Here is a 22,833-nt window from a genome sequence, read left to right on the forward strand (position 1 = left end):
ACATAGTATGTCATCATTGCTATGTAAGAAGCAGCATCTTCACATAACTTTATCATGAAAAGGCTTAGAGGTAGCTGGGCGCTGATGGCTCACACTTGTAATCCTAGCTACTCAATAGACTAAGATCTGAGGATCATGGTGCAAAGCCAGCTATCCAACTAACCACCAGAAAACCATAAGTGGTGACTAGCTCAAAGTAATAGAGCACTAGCCTTGAGTGAAAGAAGTCAGAGACAGTGCCTAGACCCTGAGTTCAAGCCCCATGATTGACAAAAAAAATAGGAAAATTCTCAGAGGTAACTGTGGTAGAAAGTGCTAACAGAGAGAAGAAATCGAGTCAGAGCAGTTAGGACTGTCCCGAGGTCCCAGAACCACTATTGGCAGAGCTAGGATATATAGCTAAGACTATTTGTCTCCAAAACTGAGTTTCTTCCCATTTTAAAGCACTGACACCATTAGTTCCACATTAAGAACATTGAGTATTTCTCCAAAACTATTAAATATATAATGCATTCTTTAATCCCAATGGAGGAAGATCTTCAGTCAATAATACTTCATATCAAAGAAGTGGTATTGTCCAGTAGGAAAAATGTTAGCCAGAGAGGGTGAAATTAAAGCTGTGGCCTCAGCTGGTAAATCTCAAAGTTATTTAAGTTCCCCATGGCTATAATTATTACAAGAATAACAAAAAGAATAATGGTCTTTTCATAATAGGATGTGACTGAATATAAAGAACTTTGTACATTGTACACTATGATGCGAAAGGAGAATAATAGTGAAAGTAAATTAAGAGCAACACTTTAAATGTTCATCAGCTAGTAAGTGGATAAACAAACTGTGGTACAATCATACAATGAGATAATGTCAAGCAATTAAAGGAACAAACTACTGCCACAATGGTGATAAATCTCAAAGGTGTTATGCTAAGTGAAAGAATCAAGATTCAAAAGGCTACATCCGAATAGGTTTTTTTTTTAATATGAATTTCCAGAACAAGCAAAACTCTCAAGACAAAAAACACAGGTGATTACCAAAGGCATATTCTATATGTCAGTTGAAGTGGGGATTATGTGACTATGTATTTGTCAAAATACATAAAATTGTACACATAAGAGGATGAATTTGTCCTCAGAAGGAAGACAAAAGTAAAGAATGGTTGTTATATACTTTAACTAGTTATGAAATACTGATTCAATTACTTTAAAGAGTTATTTGTATTCCTCATATTCAAGATGTTTTAGTTCTTCTGGGACAAATGTTTGCTCTAGGTTAGACAACATCTTCGTGATCATAAATGATTAATATGGCCTCCTGCTCAAAAATCTCTGCAGATGTTTTGCCGAGACCCATATTCCTGGTCAGCTTCTTTTTAAAGCAATCTCCATTTGGCAAGGGTTGTACCTTTGCTTGTTGCTTTGAAAGCATTCAGAGCTGAGCCACTTTCCAAATGTAAGATGCAGTCAGCCAGCACCTCCTGGCTCCTTATAATATGGGAAGACCCGACCTTGATATCTCCCAAAGAGAATATCCAAGAGCTCAGCCATAATTACCGACTCTGGAGTCTGGCTTGCCCTTTCTTAATGCTAAGCAGGCTGCTGCTGAATCAGAAGAAAGCCTATAGAGGTTTTTTATTTGAAATGGCAAAAAAATTTCCAGGGTAAGCATTCAACTGACATTAGCAGGGCTTCCCATCTCAAAAATCAATTTGCAACATTTCAGTTTTGAAAGGTAAAGGCCGAAGGGATAAAAGCTTGGTTTTCTGACAACAGAACTACATTACCTTTCTGCTCTAAAGTAGATTTATAAAAAGAAAAATAACCCACACATTCTGATGGAGATTTTCCTTTTTTTTTTAACATGGGAAAACTGTTTCAGTGTTTTTCGACATGGTTTGCAAACACTCATTTTTTAAAATCTTGACAATGGTAATAGTTGAAAGCATCAACTTGGAGTCCACAACCATCAAACATTCTTAAATGAAGCAGTTGATGGTTTTATTATAGCTCTAATCTCTCTCTTTACTCAACACAGCAGAGAAATAAGACATTTATATCTCACCATCTTTGTAAGGAAATCCCCCCCATCTTCAACAAACCCTTGAACCCTCTGATTAACAACTATAATGATCTTCAAATTGAAGACAAAATTCCTTTTGTTTTCTTAATCCTTTTTTTCTTTTGACCATAGAGTCTGCATTTGCCTAGTTTTCTGCGTGTTAATTTTACATGTTGAGGAAGACTCATTTCTTTTGGAGGAGAGAATTCTCCTTTCACTCCTTTATAATGCTTTTCAAATAGTTTTGCTGATTCCCCCAGCCCCATTCCATGCAATTGGCAATCTCAGAAATGCAAAGCTTCCATCAGAGAATTTGCTAGGCACATAGGCAGCTTTAAGATTCAACCAAGCATTGAGACAGTGCTCCTACTTTGGAGAAATGACTGATTGGATGGATTAAATGTGCTTCCGAAGTGATTTCCAAATAGCTATTTTTAAAAACTGCAGGCTAATTAAATATAGTCGTTGAAGAGCAGTACTTAACTCATCAAGCTCCTATATTATACATTCTTCTCAAATAAGCCATGTGCTCTAGAATTTTCTACAAAAGAAACAGAATGAATGAAAAAGGAATTGTCCAAAGATCAAACAAAGGTTTAGCAAACTACAAGACAGCACCCTAAAGAAATGCTATGTGGTCATTTAAAATGATCATTTAAAAGCCTTTAGGAATATACAGTGATCATCTTTTAATATGTTAAAGGAAAACAAAGATTGTTAGGTGGTAGGCTCATTACAATTATAATTTCATAAGATGTATGTTTGTGGGCAATTGGAAATAAAATGTACAGAAATTATAACAGTGCTGTTTAAAAGAGGAATATATGAGTAAGTCCTGTGGAGATTTTTCTTAAATGCTCCAATTCTACCGTTTTTTAATTTAAAGAATATTTAAATCGGCACTGGTTTTATTGGAGACAGGAATGTGAATCGTGAGTTTATGTGAGGCATTCTGATCACCCTGAATTCAATTGAAGCTGCAGTATTGCCTAGCAACAGGCTAACTTTTCTGCAGTGAAATTCCCCAGTAGCAACAACCTACAAAGTATCTCCTGAGACACTCCCTACCTTAAGTGTACCCCCATACTCTTATTACCTTGTCCTCACATTCTACTGATTTGGGGGAAATTTTCATAATCTTATGTAGTAGGAATATTAAAATAGAACTTCATTTTAAAATCCACATCTGTGGAGGTTTGCCTTTCTGCTTAGAAGCAGCGAATGGGGTATAGGAATTTTCTAGATTTCTCTTAGTCTCTAATATTCTCCAAGATTCAAAACCAAAGAAGAAAACTGCTGAGAGCTTTGATTTATGAATTTTCTGGATAAAAGCTTGACATGACGCCAATCAGACATAATGTTTCCTCTTTAATTAGTATTTTTCTTTTGGAATATAATGATATCATAGACATACTATAAAATTCCCACTTTCTTGGCATCCAGTTCAGTGGAGAATAGTTACAGAGTTTTGGCCCATCACTGCAATCATCAGAACATTCATCACCTTAAAAAAAATCTCAGGCCCATTAAGCAGCCACTTTCTATTCCTCCCCAATTTCCTAGCCAAAAATATCACCCCACCAAATTGTTTTCTATGTCTATTAAATTGTCTAGTGTGGAAAATTCATATAAATTGAACCATATAATAAGTAGTCCATTGTGTCTAGCCTCTTATACTTGATTTGTTCTTCTTAAAATTCCTTTTTTATGGACAAATACTATACCTTCATACAAACATACATGTATGTATGTGTATATATATATACATATATGTATGTGTGTATATATATATATATCACACTATGGTTTTTCAACTATTCCCTGATGCACATTTGGACTACTGCCAATTTTTCCTGTTATTAAAAATGCCACTATGAACATGAATGTACAAGTTTGTATAAACATGTTTTCATTTCTTTTGGAAATATACCTACAAGTAGAAGTGCTGAGTCATATGGTATCTCAATGATTAACATTTTGAGAAAATGTCAAACTGTGTTCTAAAGAGGCTGTACTATTTCCCATCCCTCCCAAGAGTACATGAGGAGTCACACACTTTCGTGGACACATTTTGCTGGCCTTCAAACCATGGTCCTCAGATATTAGCTTCCTGCAGCTAGGATTGCAGGTGTGAGCCACCAGGCAAGCTTTCCTGTCTTTTTTAACACAGCCATCCCAATGGGTGGGACGTGTTTTTCTCAGGGTTTAAATTTTTATGCCTTTGATGATTAATGATGTTGAGCATGTGGTTATGTTTTTATTGACTATTTGTATAGCTTCTCTAGAGAAGCACCTCTTCAAATTCTTTGCCCATTTCTACACTAAGATATTTGTCTTTGTATTGTTGAGTTGCTTTTTCTTCCCTTTTTTCTTGTGGTGTTTTGATTTGTTATAGAGATGTGTTGACATCAAGGCCTTCACAGGCCCCAAAACATTCAGCTCAAAACAGTTACCACTGGTTAGGGAGGAGAAGCGAGGGCAATCACTATATATCAGTGTCAGGCAGTAGAGACACAGCAGGCCCCAGGGAATATTCACAGGGAGCATGCACAGATCTGTCTGCTACCTCACATCACCCCTGAAATCAGAATGCTGCTGCTCTGCCTCCGCACAGCACAAGGTCTGCTCTTGTTCTTAAACAGCACTGGGTGTGGGGGTGGGGAGGAGCTGAGAGAATTCCTGCTACACCATAACCATCACCCACCACCCCTCTCTACCACCATGATCAGGTTCTATGCCTCTGTTCATCACTAGGTACTTAGTATCACAGAAGCAGCTAATCAAAAGTTGGAAGTGCCAGGTGTGCCAGTGGGTGGCTCACACCTGTAAGCCTAGCTGTTCAAGAGGCTGAGATCTAAGGATCCTACTTCAAAGCCACTCAGGCAGGAAAGTCTGTGAGAATCTTATTTCTGAAAACTGGCAGTGGACCTGTGTCTCAAGTAGTAGAGTGTTAGCTTTGAGGAAAACAAGAAGTTCAGGGACAGAGACTAGGTCTTAAGTTCAAGCCCCAGGACCAGCACATATTCACAGTAAGCTTACAAGTACATGTGTGTAAAAATAATTTCCTTTCTTGATTTATGATCAACAGATAAAAAGAATAGAGAGACCATAACTTCTGCTGTTGCTCGCAAGTTACCTAGATGCCTCAATTTCATTTAACAGGCATTCAGTACTTAATGTTTCTAGTATTTTACAAATATTAACTCATATATTCCTCATTACAATATTATGCCCATTTTACAGATGAAGAACCTAAGGCAGAGAATGGGAAAATAACCTACCCATAGCCAACAGCTGGCAAATAGTGAAGCCAGAGTCTGACTATCCCAGCCTCTAGTCTATGCTCCCAACATGTTCCAGCATATGTGAGTGAGAGGGGAAAAGTGGAGCCTGTTTAATGTAAAGGCATCTGTTCCAATAAGCAGGTGCAGTAGTCACCCAAGACCTGTTTACTATAGCAAATGCAGGTGAGAACAATGTTGACTGAAATCTAGAAGTGGAAGCAGGCAGCACTAGTTGAAAGTTAAACTCCGGATGAATGATAGTGCTGCAAATGAAAGGGTGGGCTAAATCTACTCTCACGGCTTGAACTCAATGTCCAATCAGGGTCTAAATCAATGAGAGAAAAATAGCAATTTATTTTATTTTAAATAAATGTTTTTAACATTTTGAAAAAATATATAATCCTCTTAAACACATAGTTTGAATCTGCAAAGGAATACCATCATGAATCCACTCTCCCAATAGAGAATGCTCTCATGATACAATGCTGAATTTCTTTTCCACATGTGAGCATTTGTTTTCCTTGAGGCAGGTCACCATTTATTATGGCCTTCCTGGCTCAGTTTTACACATAGCCAGTATTCTCAAAATGGGAAATGGCATTGAATAAAGCAATAAATTAGTTAATTTGCAAGACATAAGCTTATAACTTGCTTGCCTGTAGCAACCTTTTCTCAGAAAAAGAAGCCAGGCTTATAGTTCCTGAGGACTGCACAATGTCCTGTCCACTCTAAGCCCCAGAAAACTGTTAAGCATGCTGTAAAACCCTGTTGTCCAAAGGCACCACCAAATATAGAATCCTTCTGGTCATTTAAACCCAATATTGTCAATTTATATTCTGGGTGAGTAGTTCTCCAGTACAAACATCCAACTGTACACTCCACTCCCAAATCTTTTCTTGATTCTTCTAGAACATTCCTTTCCATAGTAAATGGATTCCTATCCATACTACATCTTCTGCAGCCTCCTCTCTTCCTCCTCTTCTTCCCATAGCTCTCTTTATCAAATTTCCTATAAAGAATGGTAGAAATCATGAGCTACATGTCCCCATTCACCTGTCCATAACACGTTCTTGTTCCTTTAGTGCATTGACCAACTGATGGTTCAATTCTTCCCATCTATCCCTCATTTATTTTAGGCTTCATCTCTGGTCAGTTTTTCTGTCTAGTCCAACTGCTGCCTCTGTCAGACATCATTTCAGAGTCAAGGAGTCTACCCACCAAATATCTAGACCTAGCTTCCATGTTTTTTTACCCACTGAACAAATGATTAGCTTTCAGGTCATAACACACCATAGGTCCACACCAAGAACTATGCATATTCCCTCAACATTGTCTCTTTATTCAAACTTTCTGAAGAACCATTTTAGCTTTCTGTTACTAGCGTCAGTTACTTTCGCCGTCCATACTTATTCTTCCATCATTATCTGCCTTGTATTTTAATCCATCTCTGCAACTTATTTCCCTCCTTTCCCAGTATTAAACTCATCATTCCTTTGTTAATATTATTGCTGTTTTTTTATTTCCCTATATTCCACTCTTTCCTTCATACCCTTTCAGCAGACCTCACACCAGTCTCCTTGCCTCCAGTCTTGTTTTTGAAATCAATTTCCATGACCAGCCAGTTACATTTCTAAAATGCAAATGTAGTCAAGGTAGTCCTGCAATTAAAAATTTCCAATGACTTCTTATCACTCCTAAAATAAATTCCAAATTCCCAATATTGTCATAAAGTTGTTTCTAACTTGGCCCCTTTTTAGGTCTCCAAGCTTAGTATATGCACTGCTTGCTGGTTCTCTCTCTCCTTTCTTTCTCTCCCCTCCTCTTTCTCTCTCCTTTCTCTCTTTTTCTTCTCTCTTCTCTTTTCTCTCCACTCTCTCCTCTTTCTTCTCCTTTCTTCTTTCTCCTCCTTCTTCCCTCTTCCTTCCTCTGTCTCTTTCTCTGTCTCTCTCATTCTCCCTCTGCCTGGAGTACTTTGTTTCCTTCTCTCCCTTCACTTGGAAATTGACATTACTCACATGTTCGGTATTTCTTGCTCCAAAAAGCTTTTCTTGACCTTCTGCCATGTTTCCCATAAAACCCTATACTTAACATACCCTAGCAACTCTCACCCACTCAGATGATAAATTATTTTCTATTCAATATCTCTGCTGTAAGCTTTGTAAATAATAACCATGTCTTCTTCATCATTCTATCCATATCTGGCACATCATAGACCCTCAAAAGTATGCGAATTGCTTACTGAATGAAGAAATAGATTTACCTTTAGTGTCATCATTTAAAACTCAGTGCTTCTCAATAATAGGATAAGCAGCAAGTTTCTCTGATATCTTTTTAAGCCACTTCAAAAACTAGTAATGACATACAGTTACTGAGATGTTATAGTAGATATTGTCAGTCATCTACTCCTATTCTACCAACCCTCACTATTAGGTACCAAGTGTACAATTCTATTCTGTTTATAGAGTTTTCCTGACTGCACAAAAATGCTCACATTTACATGGCAAATTCTCAACTAAGGCAAAGTGGAAACTTGTAGCTAAATACCCCTCCTTTCTTTTCGCTTTGGTGAAATAATTTTGAGTCATGTTCTATGCAATCTCCCAGGGGTCTCCAGTAGGACTGATCTCTGCTTTCGTATAGCAATAACCTGCTTATTAATGCACCCTTTATTGGCTTCCTTTTCTGTCTGATTTCCTATCCATATTTCCTGAGATTATCTTCCATGTAAAGTATTGTACTTAATATATTTTTCAGGGTTTACATCAGAAGAAAGTCAAATTATATTTTCCTTGATCTACTCTTCAACTCCAGTTTAGGAACCCACCTGCACAGAATCAGCCTATATTTCATCATATTGAACTGGGATATTTATTATACCTAAGAATCTCTATCTGCGGCCTTACCCATCTCTTTCAATTCTTCATATTTTCATTTTACTATTATCATCATATTGGTAAGAATAACTACAATAATAAAGTATAAAACCAACTGAGTGTCTACTATGTAATAAGTAGTTTTCTAAGCCACTACTAGTTTGATTCAAGATTCCTATGTTTCTAGGCTGGCATTGTAGGACATGGATTGAATTCCAGGTATTCTTTTTTTTCTGGTCTAGTTTTTTTTTATTAATTAAATTTTGTTGACAAGGTGTTGTGCAAAAGGGATACAGTTACATAATAGGGCAGTGAGTACATTTCTTGTGATATCTTACACCCTCATTTTTCTTTTTGTTCCCTAGATCAAGTAGGCATATATACAATACCCAGTGTACCAAAAACATATTCCAGGTATTCTTGAGGTAGAAGAAGAAAATTTGAGAGTTCCAGGCCCTTGAAAAGTTAATGAGATCTTGTCTCAGAAACAAATGTTTTTAAATGTCTGGAGAATGACTAAAGTAATAGAACACTTGCCTAGCATTTGTGAGACCTTGGGTTCTATCCCTAGTACCACAAAATCATCTATTCCCTTAATCTTCCCTAGGATTCTATTTTTGCCCAATGTGGCCTGACTTTCCTTGGCTTTCAATTAGGGTGCACAATTCAGGGAAGTGCTTCCTCATGGCAGACTAAGGTAACATAGCTGAGGCCAATGTGAGACTTGTGGTCAAAACACTAAGAGCAGAATGAAGCTAGAGGGGGATAATTCCAAAGAAAACTAGAAACACATTTGCAATCGAACATGTTGGGGTTATTACTTAATAAGAGGAAAATCATATCCCAAGGAACCATGGGACATCTAAGTAAGGATGAATTGTTAAACTGAATAATCTAAATTTCATTTGCATTTAATTTTAAATATTTCATTTACATAAAATTGGAAAAGAAGTGGTCATAAAGAAAAACATAAGGAAAAGTGATAAACAATATTTGTCATTTATGGGCATGTACCATGAGCCAGATACACTGTGCAGACAGTTTAGCTTTTTCCTTAATCGAAGTACAGTAGATATACCTGCATCGCAAAATGGTACAATAGGTATTTAAAGCAACTAGTTCCGCTGGGCACTGGTGGTTCATGCCTATAATCCTAGCTATTCAGGAGGCTGAGATCTGAGGATTCCCAGTTTGAAGTGAGCACGAGCAGGAAAGTTCCTGAGACTCTTATCTCCAATTAACCACCGGAAACCGAGAAGTGTGGCTCAAAGTGGCAGAGGTCTAGCCTTGAGAAAAGGAAATGCCTAGAGACAGCATGCAGGCCCTGAGTTCAAGCCCCACAACTGACAATAAATAAATAAGCAAGCAAATAAATAAATATTAAAAAAACTAGTTCTTCCAAGTACACACAGCCACTAAGTGCCAAGATAGAAATATAAATATTCCTTTGACCCAAGCCTATATTTTTTGCATCACCCTGTATCTCCAGCCACCACACAGAAGGCACAATCTTTTCCAAAGCACTACCTTCATGCTCTGCCAGGTTCGGTAGATACATGTTGTAGATGACAACTGTAAAATTGTGAGGCCAGTATCAGCCTGAGAGTCTGTCTGTTCATTAACTCATGATGAACATGCAGCATGAATGAATAATAAGTAATTATTTCATTAAGCCACTGGTATTCGGAGGTCAACATGTTATTGAAACATAAGCTAGCCTTCTCCTGCCAACCAATAATTTTTTTAAACATATATACAAAGAGCATTAAAAGGTGCTTAAAATGCTGGGGGGGTATGTCTCAAGTAGCAGAGTGTCTAGCAAGTGCAAGGCCATGAGGTCAAGTCCAAGTACAGCCAAAATTAAGAGGGAATTAAAAACACAAATCTCTAATAAACGAATACCCTAGTAAACCATCATTCATCTTAACAGATAGTCAGGCTACCAAGTAAAATAACTGTGAGACTTACCCTACAGTATTAATTAGAAAAAGAACTACAAATTATATCTTCTTTGACATATATTCTGAAACAGAGGACCTACAGACCTACAGACTATAAAGAGACATTGTTCAAAAATAAAATGGATTTTTGATAAATTGTGGAATTAAAAAAAAGGAGAAACCTTGTTTATGGTGTTGTTTATTCTTTAGTGAATGTTTTAATATTTTTTGTTAGAATTGTTCCCCTTCCTCTACATATCAAATTAATACTTTGGTTTCTTGGTTTTCACATTGAGAATAAAAATAGAAGCTATTGCTGATATTGATGTATAACATACTGCTATTATTGGTCTTTTTACATAAATACATATATACTCATATATTATATAAACATAAAATTTGAATTTTTGGAAACATTCGCTCTGCTGTCAACTTTGGGAAAAGTATCCCAGTTTACCATGTTGAGTTGGCATTGTACATAAATTAATAGCCATATTGGTCTAGAAATGTTAAACTTAATTTTTTCCATTTGTACAGAGGTACACACACTGTATTAAATATGTAAGCTCTTACCTATGTGGGTTTGATTACAGAAACTAATAAAGTAGTCTATAAATAATAAAAAATAAGAGTTGATGTAAAGGAAAGCTTTAACTTAATATTATTTGTCTTACATACATATATACATAACATATATACATAATATATATATACACTATATATGGAACCAAGTATATATATATATATATGGAACCAAGTGACCTGAAGTAATGGGTAGGGTTGGGGTTGAGTGGGAAATGGGGGAAGAATAATGGAAGGGGTGACACTGGTCAAGGTGCATGTTGTATAAGTACCGCGAGCTAACCGATTGTACCACTGGAGCTCCAAGATGCATGTTAAATTGAAACCCCTTTGTACAAATACTTAAAGATAAAAATAAACAACAGTGTTTTTTTTAACCTATTCAACATTAATAAGAAGAAATTAGTTTCATACGTTAGGCACTGGATACATTTCTTGTACTGTAACCTTTCTGTACATCAGTTTGATAATAAAAATTTGAAAAAAAATTTAAAAAGCACAAAAAAATAAAAATAAAAAAAAGATGACAGTGTGTGGGGATAGGGCCTGTATGGAGATAATGTAAGAAGAGGAACAGACACCTGATCCCTAACTGTTTTCCTGCACACAGAGAAGATAGCCATATCTACCAGCCAGGAAAAGCACCTCATTAGAAACTCAATTTGTTTGATCCTGGAGTTCCAGACTCTAGAACTGTGAGAAAATAAATGTCTGTTTTGGTATATTGTTAGGGCAGATCTGGAAAATAAATGTCAAAAATGAAAGCAAAAAAAAAGAAGAAATTAGAACCTATTAAACATTTATTTCTCTTCATTCTAGCAATTGAGAAATTATGTCGTCAACTACTCCTTTAGTAAGATAAGCCTAAACCCTTTAATTCTATGCTCTTTATATCTCTTTTAAACTGTACAGTCATTGAACATAGTGAGAAAGTCTCTGCTACAAATGACACATAAAGATCTTCAGAAGGGGCTGGGAATATGGCCTAGTGGCAAAAGTGCTTGCCTCATATACATGAAGCCCTGGGTTCAATTCCCCAGCACCACATATGTAGAATATGGCCAGAAGTGGCTCTGTGGCTCAAGTGGCAGTGCTAGCCTTGAGCAAAAAAAGAAGGACAGTGCTCGGGCCCTGAGTCCAATGCCCAGAACTGGCAAAAAAAAAAATCTTCAGGAAATTTTTAATTAAATGCAGAACACTTTCTATCTCCCCCTGTTACTGAGAAGACAAAAGTCCAGTTTGTAAGTAGAAAAGTATAGTAGAGCCACTGTTTCTAGTCCTCTCCACAACGTACTATTTGACTAGCTTTAGGCACTTGAAACAGAGCTGAAATTCCCACTTGTTAAGAACTTGTAAACCTCCTGAAGAGAATAACAGACCCAAGATGCCATACAGAAATACTGAACACAAGACCAGCTTCTCATGTGCTTTTGTGGCAAGACTCACGTCCAAGTACAATCATTAGAGAGAGTATCACCTACTTAATTGTAACTGTTATTTCCAGTTTTCACTATAAAGCAAATTTCTTCACAGTGAATTGTTTCTCCAGTGGATTGTATTACAATTTGTCATATAGGTTGTAACCTAGTTCTGCTTGGACCATTTGGATTTGGAAGCATGCTTTCCTTTTCCCAAGATCAAAATGGCCACTGTGGAATTCACAGGTAGTCATGATAGAAAGCTCTAGATTTGGCTTTAGTGAGTCAATAGGAAATACAATAATAACTATAGAAATCAAAACAATCCTACATAGACTGGCCTACTGGGAAACTTTAGTGTCATTTGGATTTATTACCTGAAGTTGAGCTTGTGGAAAGAAAGAAGCAATCTCTTCTTGAAGATAAATTTCAAGAGCTATTTTCAAAGAAAATAAATCACAAATAGAAAACACTCTCTGGAGAAATATCAAGAAAAGGCCTCCTACTAACATCATCATTTCATCAGTGACAATGCTTCACCTCCAAGGGGGCTGAGTCCTTATGTATCTCCAAAATTAGAAGCCAAACTGAAACAGCAATAAAATTATTCCTGGTGATACTGAACTACTACTCAAAATGTTTTAATAATATTAGAAATATAATATTTGCATGTTGGTATTGTTATCCATGCTTAATATGATACTTTAAGAGAAAAGATATAATCACTTGATGAATTTTATCTTTTTTTAAATTTAATTTTATTGACAAGGTTTTGTGCAAAGGGATTACAGTTACACATGTAAGGTAGTGAATGCATTTCTTGTCAAACATATTACGCCCTCCCTCATTTTTCTCTCAATTTCCCTTCCCCCTAACCACTCCTAATAGCTATGCCCTTATGAACACATAAGATGATGCTAAGTGAAATGAACTCCATGTTATGGAAATGACTGTTATATCACTGTTGTAATTACTTTCAACATGCCATGTGAAACCGTAGCTTCTTTTGTTGATGATCCTCTTGTATCCCCTTCCTGTGGTTGTACCCGCACTATCACTGTATCTCATCTGAGTACACTGGATACTGTATATAATGGTATTAGAACTAGGGAAGTGAAAAGGAATATCAAAATCAAGAGACAAAGGATAAAAAGAGAAACAACCCCAAAAGCAATACTTGCAAAACCATTTGGTGTAAACCAACTGAACAACTCATGGGGGGAGAAGGAAAGGGGGAGGGGAGAGGGGGAAATGAAGAAGGAGATAACAAACAGTACAAGAAATGTACCCAAGGCCTAACGTATGAAACTGTAACCACTCTGTACATCACTTTGACAATAAATAAGAAAACAATTAAAAAAAAACATGCCTGATAAAGCACCAATTTGACTAATGAATATGCTTATCTTAATTAGGGAAGGGAAATGGAACATCAAAATGGTGAATTTTTATCTTTTTAAGTAAAAAAAATTTGTAGCAGACAATGTTGATTGTGCAAAAACATTTGCTCCTTCACCATCACTAAAAATTCTGTTAATATCATCAAAATGGTGAATTTTTATCTTTTTAAGTAAAAAAAATTTGTAGCAGACAATGTTGATTGTGCAAAAACATTTGCTCCTTCACCATCACTAAAAATTCTGTTAATATTAATTCAGCTATATGCTGTTAAGAAATTAGTACCTTAGGGGGCTGGGAATCTGGCCTAGTGGTAAAAGTGCTCGCCTCATATACATGAAGCCCTGGGTTCAATTCCTCAGTACCACATAAACAGAAAAAGCTGAAAGTGGTGCTGTGGCTCAAGTGGTAGAGTGCTAGCATTGAGCAAAAAGAAGCCAGAGTCAGTGCTCAGGCCCTGAGTCCAAGCCCCAGGACTGGGGGAAAAAAGCACCTCAACTTGCAAATAAGGCAAAATAATGACTGCTTGTCTTTTAGTATCTAACAAGTCCAACCAAGATTACCTAATTATTTAAAATATGTATCTTTTTTATGTACAATTTGCTTTTTACTACAAAATTTGGTAGCAATTGTAGACCATTAATAAGTTGCAAAAAAAATGTCTGCCTGGTAGAATAGGTAACCCTTAAGGCTACTATTTTATAGTCTTATAGGATGCTAACCAGTTTTGCATCCAATTTGGCTATCACATTTCAGCATTCTACCTTTCCTTGACCCTATCTGTCACTATTTTCTAACCACCTTGAACCAACTTAATTATTTTGATGGCTCTCTCATTAAGAAATTACCTTTGACATGTGCTCAATCACAGTTGTATGAGAGTCATGCTTTGAACCATTTGAAACTTAGACTTTGACAATATTCAGCCCCAGGGAATGAATTCTGATTAATCCTAAACATTTATAGCATCTCTGTATCCCTCTGCCGGCAATTATTTTAGGAGTAAGCATATGGACCAGTACTGATCAATAAAACATAAAGAAAAGTCTGCTGAGGACTTCTAAGAGAAAAATAGCTCTCTCTGAAAGAAAGATAATGAAAAGACAGCTTCTTCTCTACCATTTTCTACATTTCTTACTTAGGAGAATGTCACACATACAAAGCTGAGGCAGCCATCTTGAAACAAAGAGAAAAGACATCACTGAATATACTGAAGGTGACAGAGCAGAGTCCATGACAATATCACAGAGCTACACTACTGGCCCTGAAATACCTGGGTGAGAACCTCTGTTCAAATAAACAATGGAAGTCATCTTGATATTAGATAACAAATGTTCTGTTACATGAAGCTAAGAGCATTCCTAATAAATACATAAGGTAATGGGAAAAAAACAAGATACACAATAAAGTCAATCTTTCATATCTGTGAGTTCTGAATCCAAGGATTCAACCAACCATGCATTGAAAATATTTGAAAATGGCCTAAAGACTTAAAGAGAGACTTCTTTGAAGATGAAATGAGAATGACCAAAAGGCCCATGAAGCAGTGCTCAGCATCACTGGCCATAAAAGAAATGTAAGTCAAAACAACATTGAGATTCCACCTCATCCCAGTAAGAATAACCATTATCAAGAAAACTAATAACAACAGATGCTGGCAGGGATGTGGCCCAAATGGAACCCTACTACATTGGTGATGGGAGTGTAAACTCATTCAACCACTCTGGAAAGCAGTGTGAAGGTTCCTCAAAAGGCTAAACATAAGGTTCCCCTATGACCCAGCAACCCTACTTTGGGGCATTTACCCAAAGGACTACAAGCAAGATCACACTAAAGCTTCCAGCACAGCTATATTCATCACAGCACAATTTACCTTTGCTAAAATATGAAACCAACCTAGATTCCCCTCTGTTGATGAATGGATCAAGAAAATGTGGTACATATACACAATGGAATTGTATGCTTCTATTAGAAATAATGACTTGGCTCCATTCATGAAGAAATGGAAAGACTTGGAAAAAAAAAAAACATACTAAGTGAAGTGAGCCAGACCCAAAGAAACATAAACTCTATGGTATCGCTCATTGGAAACAATTAATACTTGTCTAGGATAGTCCTAGCAGAGGAGCACAATAGCTCAATAGCAATGTACATATGATCACATAAGATGATCCGGAGCAAAATGAACTACAAGATTTAGAAATCAGTAGTTTATCTTTGTTGTTCTTATTTTCAACGTACCATATGAAATGATGCCTTTTTCTTTTGTCTTTCTTCCCCACAGTTTTAGGCCTGAGGTCACTTTAACTGTCTTTGTTACACTGGGAATTATATGTATGTTTATTGGAACTAGGGAAGGGAAACACCAAAATGGAGAGATAAGTGGTAAAAGGAGGACCAATGCGACAGCAATACTAACAAGACAATATGCTGTAAACCAACTGTAAAACTCGGGGGAGGGGGCTGGGGATATGGCCTAGTGGCAAGAGAGCTTGCCTTGTATACGGGAGGCCCTGGGTTCGATTCCCGAGCACCACAGAAGTGGCGCTGTGGCTCAAGTGGCAGAGTGCTAGCCTTGAGCAAAAGGAAGCCAGGGACGGTGCTCAGGCCCTGAGTCCAAGGCCCAGGACTGGCCAAAAAAATAAAAATAAATAAATAAAATAAAATAAAAACTCGGGGGAGGGTGGGGAAGGAGTCAGGGAAGGGAAAAGGTGGGAGAAAAATGAAGGAGGAGGTAACAAGTTTGATAAGAAATGTACTTACTGACTTATGTATGAAACTGTAACCCCTCTGTACATTACCTTGACAATAAATAAATAAATTTCAAAATAAAATAGTTGAGAACAATTACATCTATGAATATGTATAGACTTTTTCTTGTCATCTTCTATACATTGTATGCGATATAACAATTATTTACATAGTATGCACATCATATTAGGTTCTACAAGTAATATAGAGATGAGTTAAAGCATATAGAAAGACATGTAAAATATATGCAAATACTACTCCTTTTTATATAAAAGACAAGCATATAAAAATTTTAGTATTATCTAGAAACAACCCTTCTGCAGTTACTAAGGGACAACTATATTATTTGAGTTCTCACTTGCTTCAATGAAAATAATTTCCATTTGTCCTTATTTTTAATTTTATTGTACATCCAAATTAAAATAAGAAACCTAGGAAGTGTGTGTGTGTGTGTGTGTGTGTGTGTGTGTGTGTGTGTAAATTCATTGTACTAAAGCATTAACCTGGGAATTGGCAGGCAGAGGGGTAAGATGAGAATAAATTATCTATTATTCAGAAATTTTCTTAGCTCATTTCAAGTATATTCCTGGACTATTTCTTGAATTGAGAATACTCCCTTGGTCGTCTAGCTTTCCATCCTTGATTATGAAGCTCTGTGCTGTCAATAGCTGCCCTAACACTTTGGTCTGACACATAGACCTTACAAGCCCTTATTTGTATTATTGCTGTTTCAACAAAAGTGCCTTTGCTCAGGACTTTATGAACATTGACATCCCATTACTTTAGTTAGTTCAGAGTTTTCAGATGTAAATTATATTGTACTGTCTGTAATAAGCTTAATTACAGAAGCTTCTGATGACTGTGATTTACTTCTCAAGGGTGACAGGATTCTTTGAATTTCCCAGCAACGGACACACATTCTGATTAAACAATGAATACACTCTATATTTTTGAACATTGAGATCCTGAAAGTATTGGTAAAAAAAGAAAGTATGAAATAATTTTGATTAATGCTTAATTGAAATACATACAAAGGTAGAAAGGGTCTTTGAGAGATTAGCCAATCTTACTGTCAGTTTGCAGGTGGATAAATGTTAAAAGTGCAGGAGAATTTTACCATTGATCATTTAAAATCATGAGTATTCCATGTTTTTTAAACGACTAGAAAAAAATCAGCTTTAAAAATATTTAGGAAAAAATGTAATCATAAAAGAAATAGAATTTACCTATAAATCTACAAGTAAACACACTGAATGACCAAAACAAAGAAATAAAACTGGTACATGGTAACTTATATAGGACCCTAGTCATTAACATACAGAGGCCAAAAGAAGCTAAGCGTAGAAGTAGTGGGCAAAGTGTCAATAGCTATGGGCAGATGATCATATAAAATAATATTCTATGAAATGTTGCCATTGTTCGTTTTTGTTTTCCTTTTTAAAAATTTTATTTATTCCTTTTATTGTCAAAGGGATGTACAGAGGGGTTACAATTTCATACATAAGGCAGTGCATACATTTCTAATCCAACTTGTTACTTCCTCCCTCATTTTTCCCTCACCTTTCCCCCTCCCCATTTTCCCCAAGGGGTTGTACAGTTCGTTTACAGCATATAGTTTTGTAAGTATTGCTGTTACATTGGTTTGTCTTTTATCCTTTGCCTCTCCATTTTGATGATCCCCCTTTTCTCTTCCCTAGTTCCAACACACATATATACAATATCCAGGGTACCAAAATCAGTTACAGTGATATCAGGGGTAAAACCATGGGGAAGAAAGACAAAAGAAAATGGCATAATTTCACATGGTATGTGTAAAATAACAACATGATAAACCACTTGTTCCCATAACTTGGAGTTCATTTTGCTTAGCATCATCTTAGGTGTTCATATGTACACAGCTATTGAGCTATTGTGATCTTCTGCTAGGATTATCCCAGACATGTACTAATTATTCTGGATGAGGGATAGAGTCTTTCTTTTCCTTCTGTATTGTTACTTTGTTTGTATTTGGGAGGGCAAGTGAGGACACATAATGGGTGGAACAGGTATGAAAAAATACAACAGTGATACTCACCAGACACTATGTAGAAAATGAGCTGGATATCCTATGGGTTGAGATAGGAGGGAAAGATTATGAGAGAGTAGCTGAAGGGGAAAATTGATTGAAAAAGAATTGTACTGAATTCTGCTGTTTCATGTAACTATAACCCTTCAGTATATCAACAACACAAAAACAAGTTAAATTTTTTTTCAAAAAAAGAAAGAACGGGGCTGGGGATATAGCCTAGTGGCAAGAGTGCCTGCCTCATATACACGAGGCCCTAGGTTCGATTCCCCAGCACCACATATACAGAAAACGGCCAGAAGCGGCGCTGTGGCTCAAGTGGCAGAGTGCTAGCCTTGAGCGGGAAGAAGCCAGGGACAGTGCTCAGGCCCTGAGTCCAAGGCCCAGGACTGGCCAAAAAAAAAAAAAAGTAAGAAACTGAAACTCTAGAGGTTTAGCTCTCAGTACAACCCAGAGACCCTTTGAGGCTTTCTACAGACCTTTAGGATAAATCTAAATACCATTAGAAGGAACCAAGCATATACATTATAAAGATGAAATTAGTCATATCTATAGACCATAGCAGTATATATTACATATGCAAAGATGGACACTTAATCTTACTAAAATAGTCTTTTATTTATGTCTTGATCAAAAACCCAGGCTAGGGGCTGGGGATATGGCCTAGTGGCAAGAGAGCTTGCCTCTCATATACATGAGGCCCTGGGTTCGATTCCCCAGCACCACATATACAGAAAACGGCCAGAAGTGGCGCTGTGGCTCAAGTGGCAGAGTGCTAGCCTTGAGCAAAAGGAAGCCAGGGACAGTGCTCAGGCCCTGAGTCCAAGGCCCAGGACTGGCCAAAAAAAAAAAAAAAAAACCCAGGCTATATCAAACACAGTCTATATTAAAATAATTCCCAAAGCCTATGACCTCAATTGTTAATGACTAATGTGTCATAAACCAGACATATTTTCTGTGTGGGACCAAAACTCAGGTAGAAACAGCAATAATATGCATATCACATCATAACTTCACATTGTTCACTTAGTGGATGAATTGCAACTATGGGCTTTCCTACTCAGTTCATCATACCACTACAACATGGCTGTTTTTTGCATAGGAAGATAAATAATATGAAAAGATTCCAATATAGGGTAATGACTTTATTTTATACCATAAGAGATAAGATATCCCCACAGAATATTAAAGGAATGTTATATTACATTCAAAGACCACACACTAATACCTTCAAGTTGGCATAGAATGGTTAATTATATGTGTGTATACATGTGTACATACAATAACTCATAGGATAGATAGCCATCTGAAATATCTCCCATATATTACCTAAAGATGAAAAGACTAAGAACATTGGAGGTCAGCTGTAGGAACCCTAGAGCCTCATGAGAACTATGACTAGGTGCAGAAAGTATTAGTGGATGGTATGCATGGAGAACGCTTGATGCCAGCAGAAAATTGTTGGTTGTGCGATTACTTATTTTGTGTCTGAATAAAGACACAGAATTCTGAGTGTTTGACTTTCCTCAGTAATCCCATCAAAAGTGAGTGCATCTGTGTTTATCTTACTGCTTCCTGAGTGCCCCTTTGGAATGTTCCCATTGATCTGTAACCAAAATCACCCAATCAAACATATACTCTCTGACCTCTTACACAAAAAGGAAGATGCTTCTGTTTAATCATGTCTGTTGATTAGACTCATTCCTCACTTTGCATAGTGCTAATAAAATTACTGAATATCATTTCATGGGCAATACTTCGCCCACCATCTTGATGTCTTCTGGATGGAACCGGCAGCCAGCTAGGCCCTTTATGCTCCAAGTATGGTCCTTAGACCAGAAGCACTAACAACAGTTGAGCTAAGTCAACATTCATTTTTACAAGATTCCTCAGATGATATACATGACAGTTTGAGAAATGTTGGTCAGGTTGAGCATTGAAATCTAGAGAGAGTAAATGATGTATTCGCCTCTTAAGAATTTTACATGATGGAAAAGTCCACAATCCATAGTGATTCCACTAAAATGTAGAGGCAATATATTACACAAAGATTCCTAAAAGTGAAATCTTAATATACATAGCAGAAAATAATAAATACCAAAAGCTTGACTATGCTATTTTTCTTGTGTGATTGCTCGCTATTTTTGTTAGTTGAAATATGATCAACTTTAACCAAAATGTGTCTTAAAAAATAACTCACTTCCTCAGTCCTACATCAAAGAAATGTAGTAAATTTAAGAATATCAGATCTAACCTCCAAGCAGGCCAGAAACAGAATTTTATTCTTCTACAATTTAATTTCTACCTTTAGCTCCCTTTCTTCCAGCAATATTTTAATCTAAGTAATTTGGTATTCCTTCTCTTGTTCTGAGGTTATGGCAAGGTTTTAATGACTTCAATACGCACAGAGGCAAAGAGGCTGACTATCTGCTTTGTGGGGACATTCATTATGCCATTTGCTCCTTGGTCACAATCCATGTGAGTCACAGCTAAGTATCAAGCTAAGACCTTCGTACAGTCTGCCTGCACTTTCTCCCTTACTCTCTGACACTGCATTGGGCATCAGATTAATTCTGGAACTTAATCTTGTTTTACATGAACAGCAGTCACATAATCAAATATCCTCAAACTCTAGCAAGTTATGTGATATGCTTGGACAACCTGGAGAAGTCAGATACCACATAAAGAAGCCAGTGCATCCTTAGCTTCACTGGCTTGTTTCAGCCTCAGGATATTAACATTTAAGGTTATTTACAAGCCAATAAGTACTCCCTTGTGCTTTGTGTACTTCCTTGTGTAGGGAAAGCCTGCTGCACTCACCTTTATACCCCACTGTACTGCCTGATATTTATTTGTTCATATTCATTCACTTGTTGTAATCAACAAATGGAGATTGAACACCTACTATGTCCTAGGCATAAGAAGAAACACTCAAACTACAACAGAGCTTGAACTCTTGAATGCAAATCAGTATTAAATAAGTAACAAATGGATAGTGGAATTGCATCCATTATGTAAAACAGTGAGCCATATTATTACAGAGTTAATGAAAACTTTAGCATGAGATGGTGCCACTGTCAAGCCAGGAGTCCCAAGGGTTCTGAGTGTGTAATCCGAATCTTTTCTATTCAGGCCAATCTTCTGCCATCCCCTGGTGTTACTGTATACGTAATAAATAGCTCAGAGAGGTGAATCTGGACCCTCTGAGTAATTCAGAAATGCTTGGAAATTCTACCATCATAACTCTTTGGAGTAATTCTTACCTGCCCAACATGCAGCAATATGCATAAATTGTGTTTGGAGAAGAGTAGAAATTCAGACAGCCATTCTCCATCTCATAGTTAGTTACCCAGCAGGGTAGCTGGTCATTTTTCTACCATTCCTTATTTTTCCCTTCATAACACTGTCCACACATTCCCACTCTCAAGAGAATAAGAATATTATCCCTCCCTAGGAGGACAAACAAGGCTGGGAGAAGAACGAGTACCAAGCATTTGTCCAAGTTGAAACATTGTAGGTCTCAGTATCATGAAACTTATTGTATTTAGTCCCAATAATCTTCAGTAGTTCCTAGTAGTCCTGTGGATTCTACTATGCCCATTTAATCCTTACCAATCATGATCCAAAAGTATGGTAGAACCAACTTACAACAAATAGTCACTATTCAACATTGAAATAAAGCTTGAATGTCCTTAACAGGCATAAAAACCACAGTGCTTTTGATTTGCAACCATAGTATTCCTAGGAGTGGGCTTGTAGAATCCCAGGCATATACTTTCACTATGACTTAGTGCTTGTAGTTTATTTGATGATAAAAATAAGGCATGATTTCCATTGCTAAAGCAACAACAAAAATTGAATTATTCCATTTTGTTTTCAGGCAGCTTGAAAAATGTTAGACTTGGCTTATCTTCAGCGATTGACATTGCATTTATGTTATGTAGGCAGAGTATAAGTAGATTTAGGAAAGGGAGCCAGGGAAAAGGATTTTTTCTCTCATAAAATCCTACTTTGAACAAATATCTGTGGATAGCTCTAGATAGAAGAATAAATTGGGTAAAGGTTTTTCCTTGATATATTCCCATATCTCCTCTAACCTTGTCTTTCCCTTTCCTTACAATTTTGTCACCTCATGTTTCTCCAAAGACTTGGATTTAAGCCATGAATCACAGTTCTGGGAATCATAGCTAAATTTATACCAGTAACCAAGAATGGGCTAAGTTGGCTACTACTGTTAGAGGCATTAGCAACTCCAACAATGCTTCTCAAAATACACAAAGTCTCTGACAAGACTCAAAATGAAGGGTGATGATAAAATAATACTCAAAATTTCAACAAACATTTATTGGGTACCCAATGTATGCCAAGAGCTGGACCATGGTAAATAAAACAAGGTCCCTGCCCTCATGAAATTTATTTTAATGAGACATACACAAGTAAGATAAAGTAAGGGACTAGAGACAAATG

Source organism: Perognathus longimembris, chromosome 28, assembly GCF_023159225.1.
Source record: "Perognathus longimembris pacificus isolate PPM17 chromosome 28, ASM2315922v1, whole genome shotgun sequence".
Lineage (NCBI taxonomy): Eukaryota > Metazoa > Chordata > Mammalia > Rodentia > Heteromyidae > Perognathus > Perognathus longimembris.